The sequence below is a fragment of the Lonchura striata genome, chromosome 6, assembly GCF_046129695.1.
Source record: "Lonchura striata isolate bLonStr1 chromosome 6, bLonStr1.mat, whole genome shotgun sequence".
Classification (NCBI taxonomy): domain Eukaryota; kingdom Metazoa; phylum Chordata; class Aves; order Passeriformes; family Estrildidae; genus Lonchura; species Lonchura striata.
In genome coordinates this window covers 82,440-104,498 of record NC_134608.1, presented here as the reverse complement: position 1 = coordinate 104,498, position 22,059 = coordinate 82,440, and the positions used below count along the sequence as shown (strand labels likewise).

The following is a 22,059-nucleotide window of genomic DNA, read 5'->3' as shown; positions in this document are numbered from 1 at the left end:
GGGATTGTGTCTGAAAATGGAAAAAGAATTCTATTGCTGAGAGCGGGGTTCTGGGCTTTGAATTGAAATAATACAGCATAGGCACAGTGGCTGGGCATTGGTGGGTGGCAGCTGAAATCACTTCAGAACTGGGATATTGATGGTGGGGTGGGCTTAGACACCCTGGGGCACGAGCTGAAGTGTTGCAGAGCTGGAGCCAAGGCCAAGATCCTGCACGCTGAAGATGGAGAAAGGCACAGCTGGAGCTAACGAAGAGAGCTGGCAGTTAAATAAAGCTTGTGGGTGAAGAGCTGAAATCACTGGGGCTGGGAAAGGGGATTTGTAGGGCGGCTGCTGTAATCACTGCAGGGCTGGGAAAGGGGGCTGCACACTCCATAGGATCCGAAGGGCTGGCACAGGGACTGTGGAGTTCTTGCTGCCACATCCCTTTTATGCCTCTGACATGGATGCTGGGACTGGGCTTGTGACTGAAACTGGAACAGGATATTTGGTATATATGTTTTTTAATTGTGTAACCATATGGATTAAGATAAGCGGACACCCGTAGCAGATTTCTGTTGGATCTGTCTCTGTGAGAATTGGGATACGTGCTGGAGATGGAGAGACGCTGTTGGAGGGTGGCAACAGCGGCAGGTGTGAGCTGATGTGAGGATGATGAGGGCTCAGAGCAGCCCCAGGTATGAGCTGTGAGGATGAGGAGGAGGGGCGGCTCCTGCCAGGGGGAGGTTATTTTAGGGCGAGGGTTTGTCTTTGCTGGCTTTTGCACGGAGCTGCTGGAGGAGAGGAGTTTTTGGGGGGCTCCCGGGGCTGTCTCCTGGAAGGACGGTGGGCGCTTCGGACAGGGTCCGGGGAATCCCCTGGATACACACTTGGGCACGTGAAGCATTGCTCAAAGGAGGAGCTGAGGGACAAACCTTTGTGCCGAGAAGCAGCAGCCGAGCAGGTGAGCCGGTGCGCTTTTATAACGGGGACTTTTCCCCTTTCCCTTTGAAATTTCGTCATCCTGAGGTTGAATTGGAGGGGGCAGTCCTGTTGTCCCCCCTTTTAAGGGGTTTGGACTGAGGTAAAAAGCCCCCTTTTGCCATGGTTTGAGGCAAGGCGCTTCTTTTCTTCTCTTCTAGAGGACGCGATTGAAGGGAAGCCTACGTTTCTTTTCCCTTGTTGGGGTGAGGTGAGCGCCGGAGCGTGGCGTCAGAGTCGGGCCTTCAGAGGAAGGGAGCTGCAGCCGTGGCAGCGCTGGCAGGGCGGGGGTCGGGCTGTGCCGCTGCATTCGGGGCGCTTCTTCTGCCCCCGGCCCGGCAGCGAAGGGTCCGGCGCGGAGCCCTGCCGGCAGTGCCGGGGCTGGCCGGGGCGGAAGGGGAGCTGGGCGCGGCTGGGCTGCCGCGGGCCCGCCGGAGCCGCGCCGGTGCGAGCCGTGCGGAGCCGAGCGGAGCTTTGGCCGGGCCGGCGGGCGGGGGAGGCGGCGCGGGCGGGGCCGGTGCCGGCCGGTGCCGCCGCTCCGTCCGCTCCGGGCGCGGGGCTCGGGCGCCGCCGGGGCCCCCCGGGCCCGGTGCCGGCCCCGCCGGGCCGGGGGCAGCGGGCGGGGGTCTGCCGGCGCGGCGCCGCCTCTGCCTGCCGGAGGAGCCGCTTTCCTGCCGGAGCCGCGCTGCGCCCGGGGCCGGGAGCGCGGCTCCGCATCTTCCAGCCTCCCTCGCTGCGCTGCTTTTGAGGTGCTCCTGAGGAGCTCCTGGGATCGGTGGCTTTTGATCGGCGTCGCTGTAGGAGAAGGGCCCCGGGCGCTTCTTGGTTGTTACGGTTCTTGCTTCGGCTGCTCATGGCAAGGTTTTTGTTTTTGGGTTGAGTGTTGTTGTTGGATTTATTTTTGATCGGTTCTTAGGTTTTTTAAGGATGCGTTTCTAAAGGTTTACACTGGTTTTTATGGGTCGGAGCATGGAGTAGATGGTCGTTTTTTAATTCGGTTGTGGAGGCTTTTATTAGCGCGAGGGCGTAGTATTTGTTTTGCTGGGCTTGAGGGAGTGCCCTGGAGTTAATCGGTGAGGTTTTTTTTAATATTGATGAATGCATTCTTGTTTATTACACTATAGGGGTTTCATTCGTTTGGCTTATTTGATTGCCGTGTATGTTTCATTGTTGCAGAGAACTTGGGAGATATTGTTTGTGGTTACATATCTCTTTTGGCGACGTGTTTATTTCTAGGTGGTATTTGTGTTTTGATGGTTTGAGGCAATTTTTGTTTCTTGAGTTAGGAATACTTATTTTGTTGTTGTTAATTTAAGTTTTTTTGTTGTTGTTGTTTGATGTGTTTGGTTGTTGTTTTTATTGGTTTTATTTTTGGGAGCATGGGCATTTCCATGGTGGATCTCTTTAGGTGTTTATTTTATTTGGGGGGTGAATTTTTTGTTTCTTCGTGGTTCCCATATTTTTATATCTGTAATTATTTGGTGGGTTTTTTTAGTTAATTTTATAGAGCATTGGGTTCTCTTTATGAGTTAAAGTAGTGGTAGAGTTTTGGTTATTATTTTTTTTAGAATCGTTGGGAGTCTCTTGTATGGTTTGGAGTATGGTAAGTTAGTTGGCTTTTTTTTTTTTCCTTTAGAGTGGTTTTTGTGATTTGCTGTGTGGGTGTCTATAGGGTTTTTAAAATGTTTGTTTCGTTTTTGTGACGTGATAAGAGCTGCTAGTGAAAGGAGTGTAGTGCGGGTTTTTTTTTGCTGGTAGTTGTTTGGCTGGTGGAGCCTTTCTGAATTTTTTGGACGGTATTGGTGAGAATTTGATGCTGTTTGTTTTGGCATTTTATTTTTAGGAATTCGATTATAACTGCAGTGTTTTAACTATAACTCTGATGAAATAGAACACATGCATAAACATGATAATGGGAATATGAAACTTCAATTTTAAATGTAAATGGAAAACATATACATTAAACATGTAACATAAATAATGCTGTCCATTACAATTAGGTATAACCTTGTTTGATATGGAGTATTTTATATGTTTATATGCATATAAATATCGATTATAAACATAAATGTCCATACAGAAATGTATAATTAATACATGTGGATATATGAATATTACAAAACAATAGGAATCAATACAGTACCTAATGCGTATTTTACTGTATGTGTCTTATTATAACGCATTTCATGTCATAAATACTGTATATCGAAATATAGTACCTCAATATGTTGTGATAGAATAGATGAGTACTTGTAAAAATCAAAAATAGAAGTATAGAAATATTTAAATATAATTTAGAATAAAGGGGATTTTTATTTTCGATTTGGTAGTAGGTAGGGGTTTTATTATTAAAATTATGACTAGAAATAAAATAAAATTAGAAGTCTTTGTATAGAAATATATCCTAAATACGTTAAGATCTATATGAAAATTTAAAGGTAAGTAAATATAAGTATTAGCAGTGTGTACAAAATAGAATTTAAAAAATAATTTATCTATCTCGCTACCTTATTATATATATATATAAAATATATTTATAAATACATCTATATAAAGTAGAAGTTCAAATGTGACTATAATGATGAAAAAAATATAAAAATATTCGAAAATCGTTTAAAAAAAGGGCTTTTTTTGTTTTTATTTGGTTGGAGGCAGGGCTTTAATGGAAAAGATATGAATATACATTTTAGTTTGATATCATTCTAAATATGGAAATATATAATCAATGTCTACAGGTGTATATATAAAAACATAAAAGTGAAATAAAAATTAGAATAGGAATAAATGTTAAGAAATGATAAAAATACAATTTTCCGTCAATATCCATTACCAATCCGACTGTGAGTATAAATCTGAAAAATATAAAACCAAGCCTTGTTGAAATGCAGTTTAAGAGGAAAGCTTTTTTCTTTCGGTTCCTGTCGGGTCGCAGGCAGGCTTTTTGTTCCGTTCTTTCCCGCGCGGACGCTTTGGGGCGTTCGCTGCCGAGGCCGTGCCGGCGGGGACGGCGCGGTGCTGCCGCCGTGTGGGCAGAGAGCGGTACTGCAGCCCGCCGCCCGCGGCCGCCATCTTGGGAGTGGCGTGGCGCGGCCTCGCTTGACCTTCTCGAGAGGGCGCGAAAACGAGGACGTTGAAATTCGAGGACCCGTGTCTGTTTTTTATACTGCCTGAATTGCCCGCAACGCCGGCGCCCCCCGACGGGATTTTCCGCGGCGGTTCTGGTGCCGTGCACACGGGCTGTGGGGTCAGCAGCACCGCGAGCGTGCGGGTTTTTGGCGGTAGCCGACAGGCATGGGCGAAAAACGCCTCTCTCCGTCAAGGTCCCCACGGGCCGCCATCGTGTCGCGGACCCTCTGGACAAGTGCTGCCGCCTTGTGGGCACAGGGCGGTACTGCAGCCCCCCAGCCGGAGCCCGGCCGAAGCGGCGGGAGGGGCGAGGGGCGGGAGCGAGCGGCGAGCGGGGCGGTGTCTGTGAGTGAGGGGAGGGCTGGAGGCGGCTCCGCGGGCCGAGGGCGGCCGGGGCCGGTGCCGGCGGGCGGCGGAGGCGCGGTCGCAGCGCTCCCGGGCCGCGGCCGAGCGGCATCGGAGCAGGGCTGCGCCGCCTTTCCCGGCCCCGCGCCCCTCTCCAGACGCCGGGAGCGGCCGCGTGCCGGAAAATGCCGCCGGGGCGGCGGAGCGGGGCCCTGGCTCTGCCCGCCCCTCCTGCCGCCCTCCCTGGAATGGTTCGAGGCGTTATGGGTTTATTGAGGTAGAAACATTTATCTTGTTGTTACTAATTTAAGGGTTTTTTTTTTGTTGGTGTTTTTTTGTTGTTGTTTGGTTGGTTGGTTTTATCTTCGGTTTTGTTTTGTTTTGGGTTTTTTTGGGGGGGGAATCTAGAAAGATACCTTGTGTTCCTGGAATGTTGCATTCTACCTCTGTTGTTTTCCCAGTTAGTCTGGATCCTCTGCTTACGTTTTTCCCTTCACTTATTAGATTTCGTGGATATGCTGGCTGTTCTGATGGAGGGCAGTGATGGCTTAGATCAAGAAGTTGGGTTCTCTTTAAATGAAGATGTGATTATCCAAACAGTTCCCTGCAGTGCTGTTGCCCCTGCTGCATTAGCAGCCAGGAATATGCTGTTGCTTCAGTCTGAAAATGGAACAGGTACTGGGTTTTTTCTTATGTTTTGTGTCATTTCCAGCAATGGAGTGAAAGTAGGAGAAGGAGAAGATTTTAATTGCATTCATCCATACAGATGTCTTTTGTGGACCCATTTGGGCTAGTTGACTAAATCTGGCATAAAAGATAGCACAGAGATTTTAACTGTTGAAAAACTCTGAGCAGGAAGTGTTCCCACAGTGCAAGAATCCTTTGAGTCAGGGTGCTTTAATACTGTAATTCATAAGTTGTCTAGAGGAGGAATAGAAGAAAGTTAAACTAAGCTACCTTTTCAGGAAGAAGAACTAAACCTCATTAGAAGTCTGTATGGACACTCATTCTGCAAATTAAAGGAGCAGGAAGGAAGGCAATTGATGGTGCTTCAATTCTCCATCAGAGGCCTAAGACAAATGTCTCTTAACAGATTTCTTAATTCAGTTAGTGTATTTTCATTTCCCTGAATGACTCCAGGTAGACAAAGGCACAAGGGAATAGTGGGTTTTGAATAGCCCAGGATACTGCAGGTGGAGGTCCTCAGGAGGTGGCACGTGCTTTTTGGCTGTTGCCACAAACCATGGAGCTTTGAGCCATCCCAGGTGCCAGCAGCACCCTGAGCAGTGCTTACCAGCACCTGGCACTGGTAAACATTCCTGGCACAAAGGATTTTCTCTCTGTGGCCGAGCTGTGTCCGTGCAGGTAGCAGGGACAGCCATGCCATGGTCAGGGTTGCTGCTGCAGCACGTCCCATTGTGTCCTGGTAGGATTCGCTGAGCGCTAGTCACAAGAAGAGTGTCTAAAGTGATTTCTAAGAGAAAAGCTGCACGGGGTCAAACACGATCTTTCCTGTGGTTTTTGTAGCCAGATCACCGTCGGTTCCCAGCACTGAACCAGGGCAGGGTGTGCCGTAGCTTGGCTCGTCCCTGAACGGGTGCCACCGTGCCTCTCCCTTCTTTACTGCCCAAAGCTTTGTGTCCAGGCACAAGGGGAGTAGAGAAGCTTCCTGCCAGGAGACTGAGAGGCAGCCCGTGTGCTCATTCTTCTGTTCCATGAGCCTTTCCTGGCAGAGACGGGGCTGCATGGCGCTCCCTGCATTTGCAGCACTGGTACTTGCTGATAGCACAGCTTCTTCTCCCATCCTCTTGCTGGCTGCGAGGTCCTGTTACCTTCCCTCATGTTACCTTCTGGCTCTTTTCATCCCTAACTGAATTTAGTTTTCCCTTGGGAGTGATCCCTGGGCTTCTGGTGCTTGCCCGTTTCTCTCTGCATGCTATATAATTTTATTGTTCTGGGAAGACTTAAGTTTCCGCTTAAGCTAACAGGGTGATCAAAAAAATGTATATAAAATGTCTTAGCTTTGGCCTTCTCTGCCGCAGGTGCACTGAGAAGGGAAAGAATTGTGAAAGGTATGGAGCTGCCTTCTCTGGCGTACCACCAAGCCCCCATCCCCAGGCTTCTGCTCTCCTGCTCTCTGGTTTCCAGTGCAGAATCAGCTGCCCACGGGTGCAGCGTGGTGACAGTGCACTGGTGGCACAACTGCTCTGTGGTGTATTTCTTCCAGAAATAAAAAGGGCTAATTTCTTGTAATTTGCCAAAGAGAGGGGAATGATGGAATGAGTCTCTTGGAGGCATCTTTTCTCCCGTGGTCAGTAGACACTGTTACTTGCCTTCTGTCAGTAATTTCACAGTCTTACCCTTCATTTTGTTGCAGATGCAGAAGAAACAGCTATGTAACAAGGTGCTATGTGACGCGTGCTGTGAAATTCATTAACTTGCCGCTACCTGATTATTGCAAGCAATGGAAAGGTAAAGAGATAATGGTGTTAGTAGAGCAGGGCTCGGATCACATTATTTGATTTAAACCATTATCTGTTGTGAATCTTCTGTTACCAGTGAGCTACACGGCAGTGGCAGCAAAACTTGTGTAGCACACGGGTACGGTGATGTGCCAGATTGTGCCAGCTGTGTGGGCAGCTCTGCCCAGTGCCCCCAGTTGTGGCTTTGGCATGATCCCAAAGTGGCTGGCCATGGCTGTGCTTTGGCTGAGAATGGCCATCCACCAAGAAGAGGGTGGAAGCTGTGGCAGGTACCCAGAGAGGGAACGTGCTCTTGAGAGTGGCTCCAGAGGCCTCTGGTTTGAAGTCATTAGGCAGAGCCTTGTGCTTTGATGCTTTTCTGATCCACAGTCAAAGCAAAAAGCAAGGGTACTTCTTCTGACAAGAGGAAGAGCCATCATTTAGCCTGGCTGAAATCTGTCAGAAAAGTGCTTTGCAAAATGCGGTTGTACTTGGAGTGGCTATTGCATAAAACAGATGAAATTTTGCTTGAGGAAGAACTCAGAACTGTCAGCTGCTTGTGCTACTGGACACCAGATATCCCTAAGCCTCCTTCATTGCTAGACAAGAGTCTTCTTGCATGAGCACTGCATAAACACAGTGAAGGCATGGTCTCTGCACTACAGATTGTGCAGCCTGATACATGAGAGTAGATGTATCTGGATGGACAAACGGGGAATGGCAAGAAACAAGGAGAGAAATATCACAAAAGTGATTTTATGACTGTTAAAATAATAATATATCAATGACCTGAGTGGTCAGAAGTCCTCTAGAGGCTTCCTTGTTGTCTTGTCGGTTGATTGTTGGGCTCCAAGAAAAAAATACTTCCCTCATTCCTTCTGTATCACTCATGAGCCTTGTTTAGGTGAAGAGAAGAAAGCCTTGGAACAAGCAGTGAGACATTTCTCTTGTTTCTCCTCTGAACACATGAGAGCAGACGTCCAGGCAGTATGAAGTTAATGCAGGTCTGCTAAAGCCCTTGTGCAGTAAAGATGGAATTGGGCAATAGTTGATGATTGGCTGTACAGCGTGTGCATCTGTCTCTTCAAAGGCAGATGGAGGACTGCAGATCTCCATCCAGAATGTGACCCACAGTGTAACCGGGAGCATATGCTGTGCCATTGGTGATGCATGTGGCAAGGACTAGTAGCCCATTTGTCTGCAGCTTGTCCCCATATGATTTCTTGCATGCCCCGTGGCAGGGCTGGTCTGTGTTACTCAGGTTCCAGAAGGCTGCGATGCAGTGAGAGTGGCATAACAAGTAGTTCTGACCTGTAAGGGCACTGGTTCCCAAATGCCTCCCAAGCAAGGCTGCTGCTCTCTCTTTGGCTATGCCAAGCAGCACATCTTGCTGCATATGTGGTCACCAGGGTGTGCAGATTGCACTGCACCAAAAGTCTCCGCCACCAGTGTTGGCTGAATAATGTATTTTCACAACAGATATTATTCTGCATCTGCCTTGTGACTTTTAATTTCCGTTTTCTCTGGCAGCTTTTGGGCAATGTTTGTTATCCAGTATGTGCCAGATTATCACCATTGCCTGAGTGTTTCTTTTTGTCAGATTGAGTTTTCCTTTTCTCCAAGGAATTTGCGGCTTTTAAGCAGAAAATAGTTACATTTCTTAGCTGTTTGCCTGTGTGGTTAAAACAGGGCAATGCATGAGGCCAGGACCTCGCTTTGCTTTCAGAACTGATCCTGTCAATGCTTCCTGGCAGTGTTTCCTTTCTCACAGCACCAGGTCAGGACTGTTTCAGCATTTTGCTGGTAGTCAAGGGTGAGTCCAGCCATCCAGGTTGCCCCTGCTGTCCCCATATGGAGGATGCTCCAGCAGACTGAGGTCAGAGTGTGTTATGTGGCCGTGAGCTGAGCCATACACAGTCACTTCTTGTCTCTGGGCAGAGGACTTTGCTCCTCTGTTCCATTAAGTTACCAAGAGTGATCGTAGCTGAAGTTAATTTGTTAAATAATCCAGAAGTTTGCCTTTTCCTCCTTTCTTTCCTGAGTTCAGAAGTTGGTAACCTAAGCACCCAGCCGTGCTGTGCATCCCTTAGTGCTGTGTCTGTTACTGGCAGGGCTTGGGGCTTGGGTCCGGAAGATCTGGTTTGTTTGTTCCCCTGGGTCTGGAGGAATACAGATTTTATTTATTTTGTTTTTTTTTTTTTTTTTTTTCCTTTAAAAGCTATCCAGCAGTTTGTCGGTTGAAGCAGAAGACAATCCTTTGCACCGATACGTACTCATGTGCACATGCTGATCAGCTGAGGTGTTAATGCTCAAGGTGAGTGCTCCAGCCTTTAATCAGTGACCAGTCATTGATTTAGCACATCCACAAGTTTCAGGAAGTAGTTCCTCCATTGCATCCAGCTTTTAGAGTACCTTTAGACACTAGAGATACTTTTTAATGTGTGCCTAAAATTCTCTATCCTAATTCAGTCAGACTGCCCAATGATACGGGCCGAACTGTCAGCAGCCTAAATAGCATTTCATGGCTGTCATTGTGGTTGGGGAATTGCTTCATGTCTGGGTTTCTTGCCAGAGCCTGAGGAAAGGAAGTAGCCAAGACCAGGTGAGAAGCGGTGTAAGGTAGGCGATTAATTTCTGGATTCCTTTGCCACTCACAGAGCAGCTCCTAATGGGCTGGGCTTGGGGAGTCTGGTTTACAGGCACTTGGAAGTGCTGATACCATCTGGTGAAATGTTAGGTGTCTTTTTAAGAGAAAAAAATGAAAGTGTTTCTGTTACAACGCTGAATAAAGAGCCTGGGCGCAGCAGGGACTACCTAGTAGCAGAGGGGCAGAGGCTGCAGGCAGGTTTGTATCCTCCATGGAGTTGGAGCAATGGCAGGATTACTTTGCCTGCACGTTCACTGCTTTGAGGGAGAAACAGGGTGGGAGAAATTAATGTAATAGGGAACAGAAGCACAGACTTGAGACTGTGCTTATTTCGTTGCCGTGGTGAAACAAAGCAGGGACATTTGATGATTTTTTTAAAATGTATTTATTTAAAGAAAAAAATGTGGCAAATCTTATCAGAAGAGTTTAGGTTTCTGGCAGCTTTACAAGTCTGGTACCCTGTGCCTACGTACAGTATTAATAATGGCTTTGCAGTATTTTTGGTTAAAATTTACGTTCATTAAAAATTCTTCAAAGCACTCCGTAATTGGTGGGCAGCATATGAAAGGTTTATGAACATTGAACATGTTTTACAGTTACCTTTGAGAAGGACCCTTTACATCCGTGAATGCCTGCCTGAGGTGGCCTCTGCTTTAGGACTTTAAAGCTTAAAGAAATCCTATATACAGAAGAAATTCGTCCCTGTTACGCTGGCGAGGCCCTAGCAGAGGTTGCCCAGAGAAGCTGAGGCAGCCCCACCCGTGGAATTGTCCAAGGCCAGGTTGGATGGGGTTTGGAACAACCTGCTCTAGTGGAAGGTGTCCCTGCAGGGGATGGGATGAGAAAAGCTTTGGGGTCCCTTCCAACCCAAACCATTCTCTGATTCTACGATTGTACATGTTGAAAAAGGAGGCTGTGGCCTTATGTGCTTAGGTACAAACCTCCCACCGATTCTTCTGAACATACCTGTTTAGTCATTTATTCTTTCCTTTGTGCTTTCACAAGAAGCCCTTGTGCCCTTCAAAATCTCCGTAGGAGTTTGTGGTCAGTTTCCAGAATAAACAGGGATGGAAACCCGAGCAGTTTGGTGCATCCCTACTTGCTGCTGGAATGATTGTGCATTTGACTGACGGGGTTTTGTTCCTAAACACAAGAAAAGTTTTATTCCAGTGCCACACTCAAGCGTAGCAGTGGGGCCGTGTGCGTGGCTGACCCAGCAGATGGGGCAGTGTCTTCATAAAGTAAATATATAGTAGCAGTCCTTAAGGATGTGGCCCTTCTGGGAGTGCTTGCATGTTTACGTATCAAAACCATTTACAGAGAGGGACCTTTTAATGCAGTCAAACTGCTACGGAAAAATTTTGGTTTCAAGACCATTTAATTAAGGTTAATGAAGTCTGGGACTTGGGCACTGTATCTCGTGCAGAAACGCACGTCTCTGTTCTTGATAGATGTCTTCCATTTGCAACAGTAGTTACATACTGGGGACTCAAATCCCCATTGTCCCCATGCCTTCAGAGTAGGGCAGGCTCTTGTCTTAATTTTACATTATAATCCTTTCCAAATGGAGACATAATGACATAATTCATTGTTGCATTTTGAAACAGTGTGGTCAGCGTGAGGATTTGATCGAGCAGTTCCACTCTTCCAAAAGTACTAAGGTGCTTGCAGATATTTGATATTGAGCTATTTTGGCTCTCAATTGCAATATGAATAGGTCAGGCAAGGCCTTTGAAAGGAACTTAATAGATACATCTCACAGTCACAGAGAAGCAGGAAACTCTTCTGCTAAAATGAGCCTGGGTTTGTGAAAGGTCGCAGTTAACCTTTTAAAGTAAGTTTTTGCAGGTCTGCAGAGCAAATACTGCATTTTTAATGGGTATGGGTAGAATCTCTGTTTTACTGATAATGCTCCAAGTTTTATTTTTTCTCCAAATTGTAACAGAGCTTCTTGTAAGCTAAGCAGCCAGCCTTAAGGCTTTTGCTTTATTGCTTCACAGTGAATTACTGAAATAGCAAGGCATTGAGCAGTAAGTACAAGAAGCAGCATAAGCTGCCAAAATAGCAGCAAAATACTTTATTACTGTTGTTATTATTATTATTATTACTATTGGTGACTTTTAAGTGCTGTCATCATTTTTTCAGAGACTGTTGTGACACAAATAGCCACCCAAGTTGGCTTAACTTAAAAGTTCATTTTGTTTGCCTCTATAAGCACCAATCACTTAGAAATTTGGGGAAGGGTCTAGAAAGGACTTCATATAGATACCGGTGTAGGTGGGTGTACAGATGTCTGTACATATTTAGCTATCTATTTATCTATCTTTACATACAGATACATGAAACATTTATAATAACTATACTTTCCTCCATTCCTAAGCTGCTCCCAGAAGTGCTTTTCTGCTGAATTTGGTGTTGCACATGTGACACGGGGGATGGGTTAGAAACCTCTGGTGGGGAGACAGGAGTTCAAATGCAGTCTTGGGCCTGGCATCTAAACCAAAACAAGCTTCTTCCAGGCTCCTAAAGCTTGCTCTGAGCCAACAGACACTTCTCTAGGCTACGTGGGCTGGGGTTCTCAGTAAATAAGTGACAGTGTCATTGCATCATATGGAAAGTTTAGATTGGGAAAGCTGAAATTGTCCTCGCTAAACGTTGGCATGTCCTTGTATTTGATAACATAGAGGCCCAGAGGATGTTTGTCATTGAGTGTCACAGCAGGAAGGAATGCAGGAAAAACCCCTCTTTGGTGGGGTCAGGACAGGATCTGCACCCTGTTATGCTCCTGCCCTGACAGAAGCTCAGCAAGCTCCTGTTGCTCCGTCAGGCCCCTGCAGGAAAGCTTTGAACAATGGTCAATGCAGGAGAGATGTCACAGGTGATGGAGCGTGTTTGTGCCAAGGCACAGTGCAGAAGTGAGCCCTGGCTCCAGTGAATGCCACGTATTTTTATGAGTTTTCAGTGTGTTTTCAAAAGTATCCCTTGGAATGCAGAACTGAGGATTAAAACTAATAGCTGGCTGTGTCAATACTGAGTGGTTTTACTCTGTAATGGTAGAATTCAGTGGCCTCTTCACTTCAAAGGTGTCAACTGAAAGGTGTTGTGATGAAAAAGAGGTGGAGATGAACAGTGCTTTGAGAGAGCAGAAATGAAGGTTGCGGGCAATACTGAAGAAGAAGCAGATGCAGGTGGTGAGGGAGTTGGATTTTTGCGAGAAGAGAGTGTTTCTCAGGAGCAGAGAGCCAGCGGGCTCTCCGGGGACAGCAGTGCTGGGGATGAGGTGAGTCTGTGCCCTGCACAGTTCCCTGGCCCCGTGATGGAGAGTTGTCCCAGTGGCTGTAGCTTGGGGGCCGAGTCTCCATCCTCTCAGCTTACCATGGGAGCCTATCCCAGCCCAGCAGAGCTCCTGGAAATCTCCCTGTATTCCTGCTTTTAGACTCTGGTCTTTGGTTTGGTCTGGGCAGTGCCCGGTGCTTTGCTCAGGGACCGTCCAGCCTTGCCCTGTACTTGCACTGCTGACCCCAGCATTTGCCACACTCTTCCCCGGGCTTTGATTGTGTTTCTGGACTCAAAGCTGTGCTTCTGACACTCGGTTTCCTTTGGCCTCGCTATGTGTTAGCTCAGTCTTTTGCTACCAGCCTGCTTCCCTGCTCAAGATTTCAATTGCTGGAGAGATGTGCAGACTCCCTGTAGAGCGTAGATTGGAGAAGCTCAGAAGCCATCTGAGGGCCTCCCCCAGAAATAAGCCAAGGGTTTGGTGCCTGTTTAGCTTCTCCGTGTTTGGCAAGTTCAGCTGTGCAGCCTGCCCTACAAGCAGGCATTTAAGCTAGATCATACTCAGAAGTCTCTCTTAGGCAGAGATAAATAATTGCTTCTACACTCAAGTCTCCCACCTCAGCCTGGGAACACAAGATGTGGGGCAGAATCAGTGAGGAGGGACCCAACACCTGCCTGAAACGCACGATATACCCTCAGAGAATGCAGCTGCAGTGGCTGAGGGGATCTTTGAGGTCCAGGAAATGAAATGTCTTAGGAACAGGCTATCAGACTGTCCCTCTGGAATTGCAGCTAAATTTAGGTTGCAGATTATCAGAGCATCCATTTGCTCTCTCCCTGGCCATGGCAATGCCTGCACAATTCCACAGCACATTCAAGAGGATGTTAGCAACTTGCTCAGTCTGAGGATCATCTGTTTCCTACCGATGGGTCTTTGCCCACCCTCTCCTTGCTGGAGGGCATGAGGAGCCCTCAGTCTCAAGGAGCTCTTGCCTTTTTTGGCCCTGTGGAAACCACAGGAGAGAGTGGAGCTCTTGCTGACATTGGATCCAGTATATTACAGGAGTGATGACTTCCAAAAGTGTCCTAAGGTGGTACAAGTCAGCATGCTGGCACCCTCAGTCTCTGCCCTCATTATTTCTGACAAACACTGTTCTGTTTCCTCAATTATTCTTGTATTTGGAGAAAAAGAGTGTTCACAGCCTTGTTCTAAGGACACGGTGCAGGGATAAAGATAAGTTTCAAACCATTACGTAAGAATATATAACATAACCCCAAACGTAAGAAACACAGTGGATCATATAGTGCCTCCACACACCTTCTTCCCTCAAGGAACTTTAAATGTTTTAAGAGTCATAAGCATATTTAATTACTGGGGAATGTTTAAGCACAGTTTCTTGCAAAGGAGGAAAGAAGAGGACTGCTAGGATCCTTCCCGCTGGAGGTTTTGCGTGGTTAGTGCCTTCTGCTCTGATGGAAGGCCTTGGTATAGAGGATTCCTCTGGCGGAATCCTCTGGTATGCTGGCAATTAATTAACTTTTCCTACCTTGCACACATGGAGATAGTGAACAAAAATCCTCCTCTATTTGTGTCAGAAGGTTATTGAGAGACTGGGTTCGAGAGAGTGACTGCCTAAGAGAAATTCTCCTAGCAGCCACCTCAGAAAGCCTCAAGAAGGAAGCAGCCTTGGCTTCAGTGTTCCCACTTGTCCAGCACAGGCACCTGGCGTGGGTTGGCTTCACCTTCTCACAGGCACGGTGAGGGGCACTGCCTGTCCTGGGGCGCTGGGGCACTGCAGCCCAGCACATCCAATTGGCTTTTACATTTCCAGCTCTTAGGAGTGAGTTCTTCAAAGTCACAGCTCTAGCAGCAGCAGGAGAAAAATCTCCTAGAGGCTTTCATGAGCAGCACTTAGGCTCTGCAGAAAACAGAGTCCAAGGCCACTTCACTAGGACTACTCTGGAGAAGGACAGAAAAGAGAAATTCAGCCTAGCCTCACCCCCACGACTTTGATTACCAGCTGAGGTAGGGTTAAATGAGTATTTAAAGAGGTTGGGTTCACTGACACCTGCTGGGATGCATTACCTCTTGTTAGGATGAACTAAGAGTTCTGCTGAGCTGAAGTAAAAGGCTTATATTTGTCCTCTTTGGGATGAAGGGGCTCTCAGTTGGCTTCAGTTCCTGTAAGTTGCCCTGATGATGCTGTAATGGAACAGGCTGACCTGTGGTTTAGAGCTTGCTGAATTAAATTAGTCACAGGTGACAAATGCAGTGTCCACAGAAGTCCCTCTCTGCCTGCTGAGCTGCAGCTCTACTTTGGAGGGTAATGAGTAAGTAAGGAATAAACACATTTTGACTTTCAGGGTTCGAGCTGCACTTCCAGCTTTTTTAATTAAATAAAACATTATAAACTCAGCAGGCTTGCTCTGAAGACCCTGAAAATCACAAAATCATTAAGGTTGAAAGGGACCCACCAGTGGAGTCATCTTGTACAATGTCCCTGCTCAAGCAGGAGGAAAATGTCTGAAATCAGAGTTCAGTTCCCTATTGCAACAGTGGTAGGGTGGAATTTTGTCTCTTTTTCGAGTTTATGTTAAAAGGTGTAGGCAGCTGTGATGGAAAATTGTAAAACTGGACGTCTTGCTGACCAAGCCCAGTGTTCCTTGACTTTAAATGCTGCACAGATATGAGACTACCTAAGTTTGTGATCCTCCTGCTAGTAATCCGAGTGCAAGTGTGTCAGGGATATGGAAGTCCTAGAGACCAAGCACTGAGTCATTACAAAGGAGAAATACATGTCAAAGAGAATCGTGCAGGTTCTTGCCAAAATGTATTTATTAAGAGATGGACCCTGAATTTTTCAAATCCTGCTGTAGGGCAGTGTCACTTGGGCTTTGCCCTAAGGTGGAATTCTGTGTATGCCAGGTATTCCTCTTTATTCCTCCCACTGTTAGGATAAACTGTGGCATTTTGTGTCCTAATCCAAGAATCAAAAGCTGTTCTTTCCCTGGCTGGGACGGGTTCCTCAGTCCTATGAGGGTAATACAGAGCAACAGACAGCACTCAAAGCTCCTGTCATATGGCACTGCAGGGTGCACATTGTGCAAGCAAAAGGAAGAACTGGAGACTATAGGAGATCAACCTAATGAACAGCTCCTGAGCTCTGCGGAGAAGTGATACAGCTCCCTGGAGCACTGCTGGAAGTAGCAGAATAATTGGCTGCAAATAATGCTGTCCAAATGGAGGGCTTTTCTGTCACAGAAATGGAGAAAATGACTTTCATTATTCAGTTAGCTCCTGGCACGCTGGTTTCAGTGGTGCTTTTGACGCAATCTGAGCCTCCAAGGTGTGGTACCAGAAGAGGTGTTGCCAGCTTCTCCTAAGGCCACCATACAGACATGCGAGTATGTGAAAGTAACTGATAGCTCTAGCTCTAGTTCTGGTTAGAGATGTAGGGAATGCCCCTTTACTATGATAATATGCTGTAAGAGCATCTTCAAAAGGAAGGTGTCAGAAATTCTTTAGTGTTATTTTTGTGCTGTGGTCTGCAGAGGTGTAGCTGTCATTCCAGAACTATTTTTGTTTTGATGGTTTGAGGCATTGTGGGTTTGAGTCAGGAATAATTTTTTGTTAAGTTTATTTGTGATATTTAAAAACCCAGCTCCACGTGGGCCTGGATGCTGATCCCTTTTGCTGGTCAGTGAGAGCATCTGGCAGCTCATATTTCCAAGTGCTTTATTTAACAGGAAGCTGGTTTGTTCCTTCTTGTGAGTAGGATCGTTGGCTTTGCATGGGCAAAGCCACTCCGGAATTTCAGGCTAAGAAAAGAGTTAGGGAACTCTTTTCAAACATAGTCCTGGAGAGGTAGCAAGCAGCTTGGCTTGGTGATCCTGTGGGGAAATAGAAGAATATCTGTTCTGATTTTTGTCTTCTCTTTCTTCCACAGCTGATTCTGTATCCCTGACTTCCCTTCACGTCAGGGACACGTGGCTTGGAGCACAGGAGCTGGATTTGTCACTTAGCTGCGGCAGGTTGGTGCAGGTAACGAATTACAGGTGACTTGGAAACTGGGGAACAAAGGGAAGGATCTGTTATGTCTCTTAGCAAAAAAATTGGCTCCATCAGGGCATTAATTCAGGGGACTGACACTTCACCTTTAACGTTCTGTCCTGCTCCATCCTCATTGCCGTGAGCCATGAGAGCCTCCTGAGCTGTTCTCCTATAGACCTACCTTGTCTGGTCAAAAAAAAAAAATCAGTATTTTATTACTGGGTGCAAACTCAGGGGGAAGATTTTATTCAACATCTCTCAGTGGGACGTTAAAGCTCCAATTTCCCTTTTCTGGAACACTTTGAGAGACAATATTACTTCTGTAATTTTTATTACAGGCATTTTTATCTTTTTGAAGAACCAAAAAGACTGCGTGTGTGCCCTTCATATCCATCCTCTGTCTAATACAGGACAGGAGAAGAAGGCTGCAGAGCTTCCTACACTGGGGTGTAAGTAGCCAGTATGAATAGAAGACTGGGCTAGGGAATTAGGACGGTTTGCTTGGGTTTAAAAAGCTTGAATGGCACTTCAGGACATTTATGTCAGACATGGTTTGTTTTTATTACCCTTTTTTTAATTAAAAAAAAAAAACAAACACACGCACACAAAAAAAACACAAACCAAACCAAAACAAAACCCTAATCCATCCCTGCTGCTGCGATGAGGGACCAAAACCCGCGTTCCCTGCGCTCGGAACAGGTGAGGGGTGGAACTAAAGCCCAAAGGATTTTCTGCTCAGTGACTGTAGCTGAGTTTTACTGGGAGCTCTCTGGGAAATCTGGCACATCGTTCGGGGATGTGGCCATGAGGGGAGCGGAGCCCAGCTGCAAACAGGCAGTGCCGGAGCGAGAACCTCTGCAATGCAAACCGGGCTTTCTTCCGTGGAATCCCGGCTGTGTGCTGCCCCAGGGCCTTTGTACAAATAGCGTCACCGGAGCTGCACGTTCCTTGTGATGTGGATGGGATTTAGGGGGGGTTCAATAAAAAGGAGATGCAAAATGAGGGAATTGCTTTTACGTGTAACTATTCTTGTCCTAGAGGAGCCATCAGCTCTGTCCCGAGAGCTGAGTTATGAGTGTGTGTGTTGAAAGAGCCGCAAGCCTTTAGGGGCTGCAGTTTGTGTGCCCTGTCCTGAGGTGCCCTGAGGAAATGTGTGAGCCGGAGGGAGCCGGGGCCGGGCGGAGGGAGCCGAGCTGTGGGAATGGGCGAATGGAGGCGGGTGCGGGCGGGACTAGGCGAGCGTGGGCGAAAGCGGCCGAAAGGGGCCGAGGAGGCGAGCGGAGCCGAGCTCTGCCGAGTTCAGCCGAGGCGAGCCGAGCTTTGCCGAAGAGGCGAATGGAGGCGAATGCGGCCGGAAATAGCCGAGCGTGGCCGACAGTAGCCGAAGCTGGCCGAGGAGCCGAGTGCAGCCGAACGGAGCCGAGCTCTGCCGAGCGCAGCAGCCCGGGCAGGGGGGGCGCTGGGGCGGAGCCGGGAGGATCCCCTCCTGTCCCTCTCTCTCCCGCTCCATCCTCCTGCCCGTATTCCCCTGAGTGTACCCTCTCTTTCCCCCGTTTCCGTGTCCCCCCCAAACCCGGCTCCTTCCTGTCCTGTCCTGTCCCTGCCCCGCTGCTCCGTTCCATTCCCCCTCTCTCCCTCCTCTGTGCCCCGTCCCTCTTGCTGCCCTGCCGGCCTTTCCCTTCCCCGCCCGCTTTCCTCCGCAGCCCGACCTCCCTCCCCGCCCTTTCGCATGTCCCGCTCTCCCTCCTCTCTTCCCGTCGCCCCTTCGCTTCTTTCCCCCGCAGCCGCGGGGCTCGGGGCGCCGGAGAATAAAGCCCCGAGGGCCGGAGCCCGGCGCCCCCCGGGCCTTGCGGGAGTCCCCGCACGGGCCCGGAGCTCTCGGCGGATCCCCCGCGCCGCTCGGACCCCGCCCCGGCGCTGCCGGACCTGCGGCTCCGCCGGCATCGCGCTGCGAGCGGCCCCCGCTCTGTGCCGTGCCGGCCGTGCCGCGTCCCCGCCGCCTCTGCCGCTCCCTCTTTCTGCCCCTGGCCCGCGACAGCGAGGCGGGGCAGGAGCTTCGAGCCTTCTGGGGGCTGCTCCCCCCTTTCTTGTTGCGGCGGAGTCCCTTTCTGGGGGATGGAGGTGTGGGAAGGGCTGGAAGGGAGTGCTGGGCTGCTGTCCGGGGCAGTTTGATTCGCCCTGTGCCTTCTTCGGGGGTCAGGGTTAGGGGCTGAAGACTCGGGGCTCTGATGGCATTTGGGGCACCCCAAGGTCCCCAGGAGAGGGACGCACACTGCGGTGGAGGAGCGGGTGGGTGGCGAATGAGGGGAGGGGGTCACGCTGGGTGCCGTCCCGCAGAGGGACCCAAAGCTGCCCCAAAATTCCCAGGGAGGGGTGTGTGTAGAATACCAAAACCTGGCAAGTGTTTCGTTTTTATAGCTATTGGTAAAGAACAGGAATCTATGGCTAAACTCATTTGGAAAGAAGCCCTCTCTCTATCCACTCATTTGTACCCACGAATGTAGGAAACTCTGACTGGGGACGGGCAGTAGTTTTGAAAATCATGCCCTAGCGTTTTTCTCTAGGAACGAACCAAGCGAGTGCCCTGAAACCAGCGGAGCAAGGGGCTGAAGGGAACAGAAAGGGCTCCCGGCACCTTTTGCCTCCGTTCTCTGCCATTCCCCGAAACGTGTCGCAGTCCTGGAAGAGGCGTTTGCCATGCAGCCTGCCAAAATAAAGACCTGTCAAATCCTAGCTCTGCCTTTTGTTTAACGTGTTCTTACTTCCTATTTATGTCATCACAGAAAGCAAGGAAGGAAGAAATGTGACTGGTTCCCACTATTGCTCCGTGCAGGCATTTTTAAAGGCTGCTGTACTTCTATCCTCTTTTTCCCCTCCAAGCTTGACTTTTCCCCTCCTTTTTCGAGGTCTGCTGCTTTGGGTGTCCCAAGGAGGGCTGAGTTCCTCGGCAGGGGTCTTAGGAATTGGTGCTGATTCTGCTTTTTGCGAAGGTGTATCAAAGTGTGCCAGCAAAAGGACTGTTTTCTCCAGGGGAAAGCTTTCTCTCAATGACCATCAATGCATGTACGTGCTTTAATCGTGTACCCAGATGGATTAAGAAAAGACAACACCCGTAGCAGATTTCCAATGGATCAGTGTCTGTGAGAAGTGGGCTGTGTGCTGGAGATGGAGAGACGCTGTTGGAGGGTGGCAACAGCGGCAGGTGTGAGCTGATGTGAGGATGATGAGGGCTCAGAGCAGCCCCAGGTGTGAGCTGTGAGGATGAGGAGGAGGGGCGGCTCCTGCCGGGGGGAGGTTATTTTAGGGCGAGGGTTTGTCTTTGCTGGCTTTTGCACGGAGCTGCTGGAGGAGAGGAGTTTTTGGGGGGCTCCCGGGGCTGTCTCCTGGAAGGACGGTGGGCGCTTCGGACAGGGTCCGGGGAATCCCCTGGATACACACTTGGGCACGTGAAGCATTGCTCAAAGGAGGAGCTGAGGGACAAACCTTTGTGCCGAGAAGCAGCAGCCGAGCAGGTGAGCCGGTGCGCTTTTATAACGGGGACTTTTCCCCTTTCCCTTTGAAATTTCGTCATCCTGAGGTTGAATTGGAGGGGGCAGTCCTGTTGTCCCCCCTTTTAAGGGGTTTGGACTGAGGTAAAAAGCCCCCTTTTGCCATGGTTTGAGGCAAGGCGCTTCTTTTCTTCTCTTCTAGAGGACGCGATTGAAGGGAAGCCTACGTTTCTTTTCCCTTGTTGGGGTGAGGTGAGCGCCGGAGCGTGGCGTCAGAGTCGGGGCTGCAGAGGAAGGGAGCTGCAGCCGTGGCAGCGCTGGCAGGGCGGGGGTCGGGCTGTGCCGCTGCATTCGGGGCGCTTCTTCTGCCCCCGGCCCGGCAGCGAAGGGTCCGGCGCGGAGCCCTGCCGGCAGTGCCGGGGCTGGCCGGGGCGGAAGGGGAGCTGGGCGCGGCTGGGCTGCCGCGGGCCCGCCGGAGCCGCGCCGGTGCGAGCCGTGCGGAGCCGAGCGGAGCTTTGGCCGGGCCGGCGGGCGGGGGAGGCGGCGCGGGCGGGGCCGGTGCCGGCCGGTGCCGCCGCTCCGTCCGCTCCGGGCGCGGGGCTCGGGCGCCGCCGGGGCCCCCCGGGCCCGGTGCCGGCCCCGCCGGGCCGGGGGCAGCGGGCGGGGGTCTGCCGGCGCGGCGCCGCCTCTGCCTGCCGGAGGAGCCGCTTTCCTGCCGGAGCCGCGCTGCGCCCGGGGCCGGGAGCGCGGCTCCGCATCTTCCAGCCTCCCTCGCTGCGCTGCTTTTGAGGCGCTCCTGAGGAGCTCCTGGGATCGGTGGCTTTTGATCGGCGTCGCTGTAGGAGAAGGGCCCCGGGCGCTTCTTGGTTGTTACGGTTCTTGCTTCGGCTGCTCATGGCAAGGTTTTTGTTTTTGGGTTGAGTGTTGTTGTTGGATTTATTTTTGATCGGTTCTTAGGTTTTTTAAGGATGCGTTTCTAAAGGTTTACACTGGTTTTTATGGGTCGGAGCATGGAGTAGAGGGTCGTTTTTCAATTCGGTTGTGGAGGCTTTTATTAGCGCGAGGGCGTAGTATTTGTTTTGCTGGGCTTGAGGGAGTGCCCTGGAGTTAATCGGTGAGGTTTTTTTTAATATTGATGAATGCATTCTTGTTTATTACACTATAGGGGTTTCATTCGTTTGGCTTATTTGATTGCCGTGTATGTTTCATTGTTGCAGAGAACTTGGGAGATATTGTTTGTGGTTACATATCTCTTTTGGCGACGTGTTTATTTCTAGGTGGTATTTGTGTTTTGATGGTTTGAGGCAATTTTTGTTTCTTGAGTTAGGAATACTTATTTTGTTGTTGTTAATTTAAGTTTTTTTGTTGTTGTTGTTTGATGTGTTTGGTTGTTGTTTTTATTGGTTTTATTTTTGGGAGCATGGGCATTTCCATGGTGGATCTCTTTAGGTGTTTATTTTATTTGGGGGGTGAATTTTTTGTTTCTTCGTGGTTCCCATATCTGTAATTATTTGGTGGGTTTTTTTAGTTAATTTTATAGAGCATTGGGTTCTCTTTATGAGTTAAAGTAGTGGTAGAGTTTTGGTTATTATTTTTTTTAGAATCGTTGGGAGTCTCTTGTATGGTTTGGAGTATGGTAAGTTAGTTGGCTTTTTTTTTTTTCCTTTAGAGTGGTTTTTGTGATTTGCTGTGTGGGTGTCTATA

The 22,059-nt window shown here is 49.0% G+C and overlaps 1 protein-coding gene across 1 annotated transcript in view; it reads left to right on the top strand.

Annotated features, from left to right (window-relative positions):
• The first annotated feature begins 4,646 nt into the window (after nt 1–4,646).
• Nucleotides 4,647–22,059, top strand: part of LOC144246460 (UBX domain-containing protein 1-like) — an 88,715-nt gene continuing 71,302 nt past the window's right edge. Inside the window, exon 1 of the transcript XR_013340122.1 lies at nt 4,647–4,708. The gene's annotated coding sequence lies outside the window, so the exon portion shown is untranslated. The remainder of the gene's footprint in view (nt 4,709–22,059) is intronic.